The following is a 9,405-nucleotide window of genomic DNA, read 5'->3' as shown; positions in this document are numbered from 1 at the left end:
GGTCACGTGAGGGGCGCGCGTCACGGCTAGGCTCAGATCCCTAGTAACCACTTTGGCGTCCATTTGCCAGCACTTGCCAGAATCCTCAGACACAACGGGAATTTTCAGTCACCTCTCTTTGTTTCTATTTGCCTTTTTTGCTTACTAGAGACGATTAACATCCAGTTCCTCAGGATTATTCCTTCTTCCCTGCTCCCTTGTTCCCCAGGATTATCTTTCTTTTCTCCTACCTCTCACTTTCCACTCTCGCTCAGCTACTGAGGCTACAGGTCGCCCCCTTCCCCCGCCCCCTCCCGTCTTTGAGACCCTGCCCTGAAATTTCACTGTTTCTCCTCCGTTTCACAAGGCAACATGGTCAGGTCAGACAACATGGCAGATGCTTGTAATCCCAGCACTCAGGGTGGGGTTGAGGTGGGGGAGGCATATAGAGAAGATAGGATTGCCTCAAGTGGGAGAGCCACCTGTTCTCCACAGCTAGTTCTAGGCCAGACAGAACTACATAGCAATATTCCATTAACAAAACAAAACTTTTTTTGAACCCCGGAGAGATGGCTAAGCAGTTAGAAGAACTTGCTTTTACAGAGGATATCAGTGAGATTGCCAGCACTCACCTGGTAGCTTACAGTCACCTGTAGCTCTGTTTCAGGGGATTCCACCTTCAGAGGGAGCAGGCATGCACATGGCACAGAGACACACATGCAGTAAAACATACACATAAAATAAAATAAATAAATTAAAAAACTCTCAAGTACGAATATTTGTGCTTAATCCATATCCTCATCACATCATGTTTTTAATCTCCTGTCATTTCCTTGGTAGTTACTTTCATTTTTTCTTGTCAATCCCTTATTTATGTTTATTTTACTCCTTGACTATGTCATAAATAGAAACTCTGGGATAAATGAGTGCTCGTCCGGTTCTAGACCTCTATAAAGATTTAAGTCTGTAAATTATGTAAATATAATAACTTGGTACTGTCCTAAATTAAAATACTCATGTGTCCATCTACATTCAAGATAGTCAAGAGAACTCTCGTATTATGTAAAGTAGGAGAGCACTTGCTCTACTATTAGCAATAGTAGGTACTATAGCACCTACTATTTTCTCCCCTATATCATTATCATTCAACAGTTACTATTCATAGGAGAAGGAACGTATTTCATAGGAACCCCAAATTCTTAGTACCCAGCTCTTGATTTTGTGGTGAAAAGGCCTAAATTAATTTGTTAAATCAACAAATATTTGGGTCTTGAGATATCTGAACCTCAAAACATAGGTGCATCAGATAGGACATTGCATACTAAACTATGTATGTAATAATTCTGCTCACCACATACTTAGTAGTAGGATTCAAATCATGTATACATCTTTTGTTGTCATCATAACCGGTACCTGTTTTGGGATGTGCCTTTTTATTATCTTTAACCTTTAGCCTACTTCTCATCTATCTAGAAAGGATGAATGCTATTCTCAGACAGATTTTTCTTGCAGAGAGGGAACACTTTTTTTCAGTTTTATACTTCCAGGGTAAGTGGCCATCAGGTCTCTAAGGATTATGAAATCTACGTTTGCTCTAAACCTAAGGCATTTTTGTGATGTTTCTGAACACAGATTCATATTTGAAATATCAGATCTGCAAGGATTTTGAATTCTTTTGTTAAAACCTTGACTATTGACTGTGAACAGAAATCCATATGTGACATAGTCACTTTCCTCAGCATCGGATTTAGTTTGTATTGAGATAGAAGTTAGTTTACCTGTATATTTTACCCAAAATTCTTTAGATTTTTTCCATTTATTCTGTGACAAGTGACTTTAAAACAAAGTTTACCCATGCTTTATTTAATCTACCATAAAGGGATTTTTTTTTGTTTTTTTTTGTGGTTTCTTTTTTTAGGGAAGTCCAGTTTTATTAGTTTCTTCATTCCTGTTTTTTCCTTCTGACATCCTGTGATGAACACCGGACAGCCTATAAAACATTTGCACTGAATTTTTCACATTCAATGTTCATACATTAGTGATTACTTTCATTTGCTTCCAGTTGAAATCTGACTCCCAGTTGTTCACAAATATTGCCTCTTGTTCTCATTTCCAGAATGTTACAAAAATGCATAAAGTAACAAAAATAACATTTAGCCTTGGTAGGTGCACTTGATGCTGTGGAAACTGCTAGAATTTATATTTGGTTCTTTTCCTTTTCCATCTCTGAGGTACAGTGAGCAATCTTTAGTAGACTTCAGTTCTTCATTGATAAAAGTAAATACAGTAATACTATCTACCCTATTGGATCCGTGAGAGGAGTGAAGGAGTTAATTAATTAGTACTTTTATACCAACTGACATAGTGATTAGCATATAGAACATGTTCTGTAAGTTATTAACTCTAATATAATATGGGTAATTATAATAACATGACATATTACCATATTATCTAATTCTTCTTTTACTTTAAGTACCGTTAACCAGTTGTAAACAGTGCAACTCTCTAATCCCAGCACTGAGTGAGGCAAACAGAGAGGCAGGCCTGGTCCACATAGAGAGTTCTGGGTCACTAGATCTACATACAAAGGCCCAGTCAAAAGAGGAAAAGAGGTGAAGGTAGGAAAGGATTTGCAATACATATTTTAACCAAAAGAAAACCCAAATAATCTCTCTAGGTTCACTTGCTTTTGGTTGACTTTAAAAGTCACTACATTTGAAGGTCACACTGCTGAAGAGTATGACTCTACCACTATTGTTGGTGTAGATAACACCTCTGACGAGTGAAGTTTGATAATAACCATTGCTCAAGATACTTTTTACGGACATGAAGGTCACTTTTAGTAAAAGTAATTCTTTGCTGAAAAATAATTCTTTTATCCTAGTAAGAGCACCAGTGGAAGGGGAAGCCCTGGGTCCTGCTAAGACTGAACCCCCAGTGAACTAGATTGTTGGGGGGAGGGCGGCAATGGGGGGAGGATGGGGAGGGGAACACCCATAAGGAAGGGGAGGGGGGAGGGGAATGTTTGCCTGGAAACCGGGAAAGGGAATAACACTCGAAATGTATATAAGAAATACTCAAGTTAATAAAAAAAAAGTAATTCTTTGCCTGAGCCTGCAGATAATGACTAAAACAAGGGTATTTTGTTGCTGTTGTTGCTGTTGGTGGTGGTGGTGGTGGTGGGGTTTTTTTTACGCTTGTCACTTCTATGTTCATGTTGTATGTCTCTTTTGCTATCTCAACTGTTGGATTTGAATTCTGTTCAACTCAGCACAGAGTCACGTTAGCTGCCAAAGAAACTTCTTCGGTCTGGTGTTTGCTCCTTCTTAGGTAGAAGACAACAAGGCAGAGGCAACCAAAATATTTACGATATTCACAGAAGCATCACAATTCTGTGCTTATGTGTGTGCCAAAGCCGGTCTCACAATACCCCATTTTAGACCACTGAAGGGGTGCCTCAGTCTCCGGTCATTTATTTCTTCTTTTCTAAGGATAAAAAAAAGCTTGAAACATGGACTGCAAAGTGCTAGTCTGCTCTCATTTTGTTGGTATTACAAATAAATCTTTTTTTCTTCTCCCAATAACTTTTTTCTTTTTTTAGATTTATCTATTTTATGTATATGAGTACACTGTAGCTGTCTTCAGATCCCATTACAGACGGTTGTAAGCCACCATGTGGTTGCTAGGAATTGAACTCAGGACCTCTGGAAGAGTAGTCAGTGCTCTTAACCACTGAGCCATCTCTCTAGCCCTGACCATGTGTTTCTTCTGGTCCCTTTTCAGATATGAGAAATGGACTCAGGTTGAGTAACAATATTACTTCATGTAATATTTTATGCAATCCTTATATGATTATGGTAACTCCAAGGCCTCATTTTAAGGAGTTAATTTACCCCCAATTAATCATTTCGGTTATTTCTAAAATTACATGTATGCTCAAGGGTGTTCGCTATGGGCTCCTGAGTTGTTGAGCTTGTTTGGATGTTCTAGCAGGGGTACTCAGGTACTCATGTGGTCTTAACCAAAGAACAGTCTTCGTCTGTTATGGAAGGTTGCCTTCTTCTGCTGAGTGCAGAACTTCAGGAAGGAATCCACATGGCATGGTGAGGAAAGTTACTCCTACCTAGCCAGTCAGATCAACTGAATAAACCCATGGAACTGAGGAAGTAGCAGATTTTTACATCCCCCTGAATTTGTAGCTCTCTGTACACTACTGCATGTTCTGCTTAACACACAGCAAAAATCCTCTTCATTTTCTTTGTTCTAGTCTAGACACTACATACCTGTCAATGCCTAGTTAGCAGTATCTTTTCTTTTATTAAAATAGTTGTCTTATGCACAATATATTCTAATTATATTTTCTCCATCTTTATGCCTTCCATTTCCTCAGTTTTCCCCACGTCTTCCCACATCCACATTCACACCCTTTCTGTATCCCTAAGAACACAAACAAGCTTCTAAGGAATAATAATAAACTAACATAAAATAAAAAACAAACCAAATTTGAATAGGACCGAACAACCAATTTGGGAAAAAAAGAGTCAAAGAAAAAACACAAAGAATGCATATATACACAAAAATATACAGGATTGAACACACAGGAATCCCATAAAAAATGCAACCAGAAGCATAATATACACACAAGGTAAGGTAAAACATAAAATAGTAGTAGTAGTAGTAGTAGTAGTAGTAGTTGTAGTAGTAGTAGTAGTAGTAGTAGTAGTAGTAGTAATGCCTTGACTTAATATTATGAGGGGGAAAGCCCTGCAAAGCTGCTACTGAGTTTGTTTTGTGCTGGCCATCTACTCCTGCACATGGTGTGTACCTTTAAAAGTGTTTGCTTCCCCCAGTGAGACTCCCTTGGAGAAAACTCATTTTTCATTTGTAGATGTCTATCAATTGAAGATAGCTTATAGGAAGGATATTTTTGTTAATACCAAAATATACAAAGGAATTCCCTTCAAACTGTAGTGTATAATGCCATCCCCCTTCACTTTAAAAACACATTCATACACTTTTGTATACCATTTAAATTATTATTTAAATATAGAAGCTTTCATTTTTCTGGGTCAAATATATATATATATACACAATATATAATAATATTATGATATAATAGTAATAATTACCAATATTAATAATATATTACAACTACAATATTATTAATATATTAATCTTATTATATAATATTGTTATTATAATTATTAATGATTATTAATATTATAATATGATTTTGTATATAATAATATAATATATATTTTTGGCCATTTTTATTTACACTTCAAATGATATTCCTTTTTCCAGTTTCCTGGCCATCAGCCCCCATTCCAACCTCCTCCCTTTCTTCTATGAGGGTGTTTCCCCTCCCCAACCACCGTCCTTCCCGCCCCCTCCCCCGGCATTCCACTACACTGGGGGTTCCAGTCTTGGCAGGACCAAGGGCTTCCCCTTCCACTGGTACCCCAACCAGGCCATCCTCTGCTACATATGCAGTTGGAGCCATGGGACTGTCCATGTGGAGTCGTTCGGTAGTGGTTTAGTCCCTGGGAACTCTGGTTGATTGGTTTTGTTGTTCTTATGGGGTTGCAAGTGGGGCAAATATCTTGTTAAAGATGTTCTCTCATTCTTTGAATTCAGATTCTGTTATCCAAAACACCAGACACACAGTATTCATTTAAAGCCTGCTAATATTACCAAACAAAAAGAAAAAGCCCAAATGCTCAGGAGAAATATCAGCATAAAATTTTGACTCTGTGTAAAAAGAATATATTTTGCTTATTATGTGAGTGATCCAATAGTTCACCCCTGCCAGTCTGGTTTCCATCCTCTTAATTCTTTTTGTTTATTGGATATTTTATGTATTTACATTTCGAATGTTATCCCCTTCCCCAGTTCCACCCTCTCCACTCTCTCTTCCCCTCCCCCAGCTTCTATGAGGATGTTCCCCTTCCCACCCACCCACTCCCACCTCACCACCCTGGCATTACCATACATTGGGGAAATGAGCCTTCACAGGACCAAGGGCTCCTCCTCCTATTGATGCCAGACAATGACATCCTCTGCTACATATGCAGCTGGAGCCATGGGTCCCTCCATGTGTACTCTTTGATTGATGGACCCTGGGACGGTCTGGCTCCTTGATATTGTTGTTCTTCCTATGGGGTTGTAAACCCCTTCAACTCCTTCAGTCCTTTCTCTAACTCCTCCATTGGGGTCCCTGCGCTCAGTCCCATAGTTAGCTGCAAGCATCCTCATCTGTATCAATAAGACTCTGGCAGATCCTCTCAGGAGACATCCATATCAGACTCCTGTCAGCAAGCACTCCTTGGCATCAGCAATAGTGTCTGGGTTTAATATCTGTGTATGGGATGGATCCCAAGGTGGGGCACTCTCTCGATGGCCTGTCCTTCAGTCTCTACTCCACTCTTTGTCTCTCCCACGAGTATTTTGTTCCACCTTCTAATGATTGAAGCATCTGCACATTAGTCTTCTTCCTTCTTCTGAGCTTCATGTGGTCTGTGGATTGTATCTTGGGTAATTCAAGCTTCTTGGCTAATATCCACTTATCAGTGAGTGCATACCATGTGTGTTCTTTTGTGACTGTATTACCTCACTCAGGTTAATATTTTCTAGTTCCATCCATTTGCCTATGAATTTCATGAAGTCAATGTTTTTGATAGCTGAGTAGTACTCCATTGTGTAGATGTACCACATTTTCTGTAACCATTCCTCTGTTGAAGGACATCTGGGTTCTTTCCAGCTTCTGAATATTATAAATAAGGCTGATATGAACATAGTAGATCATGTATCCTTGTTAGATGTTGGAGCATCTTTTGGGTATATGCCCAGGAGTGGTATAACTGAGTCCTCAGGTAGTGGAATGTCCAATTTTCTGAGGAACCGCCAAACTGATTCCCACAGTACTTAAGTGACCCCCAAAATTTCACCAGAGAACTCCTAAATCTCATAAACAATTTCAGCAAACTGGCTGGATATAAACTTAACTCAAACAAATCAGTAGCTTTTCTCTACTCAAAGTGTAAATAGGCTGAGAAAGAAGTTAGGGAAATGACTCCCTTCACAATAATTACAAATAACATTATATATCTTGGTGTGCCTAACCAAGCAAGTGAAAGATCTGTATGACAACTTCAAGTCTTTGAAGAAAGAATTTGAAGAAGATCTCAGAAGATGAAAAGATCTCCCATGCTCATGGATTGGCAGAATTAATATTAAAAATGGCCATCTTGATGAAATAAATTTATAGATTCAATGCAATGCCCATCAAAATTCCAATTTGATTCTTCATAGAGTTAGAAAGAACAATTTGAAAATACATTTGGAATAACCAAAAACTATTCTCGACAATAAAAGAGATTTTGGGGGAATCACCATCCCTGACCTCAAGCAGTATTACAGAGCAAGAGTGATAAAAACTGTATGGTACTGTATACAGAGACAGGCAGATAGATCAGTGGAATAGAATTGAAGACCCAGAAATGAACCCACACACCTATGGTCACTTGATCTTTGACAAAGGAACTAAAACCATCCAGTGGGAAAAAAAGATAGCATTTTCAACAAATGGTGCTGGTTCAACTGGAGGTCAGCATGTAGAAGAATGCAGATCGATCCATTCTTATCTCCTTGTATAAAGCTCAAGTCCAAGTGGATCAAGGACTTCCACATAAAACCAGATACACTCAAACTAATAGAAGAAAAAGTGGAGAAGAGCCTCAAACACATGGGCACTGGAGAAAATTTCCTGACCAGAACACCAATGGCTTATGCTCTAAGCTCAAGAACGGACCTCATAAAATTGCAAAGCAATTGTAAGGCAAAAAACACTGTCATTAGGACAAAACAGCAACCAACAGATTGGGGAAAGGTCTTTACCAACCCTTCATCTGATAGATGGCTAATATCTTATCTATATCTATCTATATATCTATATATCAAGAAGTTAGACTCCAGAGAAGTAAATAATCCTATTAAAATGGGGTACAGAGCTAAACAAAGAATTCTCAAGTGAGGAATATCGAATGGCTGAGCAGCATCCTCTTATTTCTAAGTGCAGTTTTTCAGGGTGGGGACACTTGTTTTCTGATTTTGCAGTTAGAAGTAATAAAGGAAAAACTCTTTCTCTCCAATGTTGTCTCACTGGTTATATAAACCATACTTAAGGACAGGCCCAATGACCAGTAGTAGATGGCCAATTTAAAGCTAACTCAATGGTATTTTTTGAAGGTTTTTGTCTCATATTGTTTTGTTTGAGCATTAAAAACCATATTACTGGTCTATTGTACACTGTGGTTTCTGATGTAGTGCTTTTAGGCTTGTGTGTGTGTGGGGGAGGTTTGTGCATGCACACACTTCTTTTTTTTCTAAAACAAAAATCTGATTTGTTTGTTTTATTTGCTTGTTTGCTATCTAAAGTGAAAGAGAAAAGAGGCATGGAGTAGGATGTGTGGGGAGGTGGGGAGTACCTAGGAGGAGTTGGTAGAGGGGAAAATATATAATACAAGAATATATAATTGTCTGAGAAAAGTTCCAAAGTTATAAAATTTACTTAGTTAGCACATGGTATGTTGCAGGGTACGATAAGGAAAAATGTGTTTGTTTGAATGGTAAATTCTAGGAACAAATTGTTCCCATAAAAATATTCATGATAATAAGTTTGCAAAGTGGGATATAACAGCTCTTAATGTTCTGTCCACTTGACCGGTTACATTAAATGTGAATTTGACTATGCCTTCTTGGTTTGATTATATTGGACTTTAGCCACATCTTTAAGAAGATGAGTCTGTAATTAAATAGACATCAGAAAATGGAAAAGCTCTGATAGATCAAGAGATGAAAAATGGCATTCTTCTAACAGTCATTTTAGGAGAATCTACTCAGGGCCCTCTTACTGATGATAATAGAGTTACTTCTATCCTCGAATGCCATAGAGATTGTGACCTTTTAGTTCTCCTAAGAGTTTTTCTCTTACTGTTTTATAATTAAAACCACTGGTAAAAGCAGCCAATGCAATCTTCAAAGTCTATGGAGGCATGACACACAATTCATGTCAGCAAGAAATGATGGATGTCAAGCAATTTTATTGATATGCTTGTACCTCAAATTGATTGTTGTCATTACAAGGCCTTGTGTAGACTTATACCAGCTTCATTGCAGTAATACATAATCTTACTACATATCCCATACCCAATCTTAAAACCTGTGATGTTTACAGTGTTAAAACATTTTGCAAATGAATACCAATGATACAGACTAAATGATAACGATGTATCTCTATGGAGAATATATGATCCTTTAAGTTTCTATACATATGTTTGTATTATAGAATCCCAAATATACTAGGATCAAAGGAGGTGAAATAGCTAAGTTCTTCCTTTCAAATACAAGTCAGGAAAATAAAATACT

General features: G+C 37.9%; 1 pseudogene; it reads left to right on the top strand.

The window, feature by feature from the left end:
• The first annotated feature begins 8,706 nt into the window (after nucleotides 1–8,706).
• Nucleotides 8,707–9,159, top strand: LOC134484212 (acyl-protein thioesterase 1-like; annotated as a pseudogene).
• Nucleotides 9,160–9,405: the final 246 nt, after the last annotated feature.

This window comes from Rattus norvegicus, chromosome X (genome assembly GCF_021556685.1).
Source record: "Rattus norvegicus strain SHRSP/BbbUtx chromosome X, alternate assembly SHRSP_T2T, whole genome shotgun sequence".
NCBI lineage: Eukaryota > Metazoa > Chordata > Mammalia > Rodentia > Muridae > Rattus > Rattus norvegicus.
Note: the sequence above shows the minus strand (reverse complement) of the source record. Positions and strands in the feature narration are given on the sequence as shown.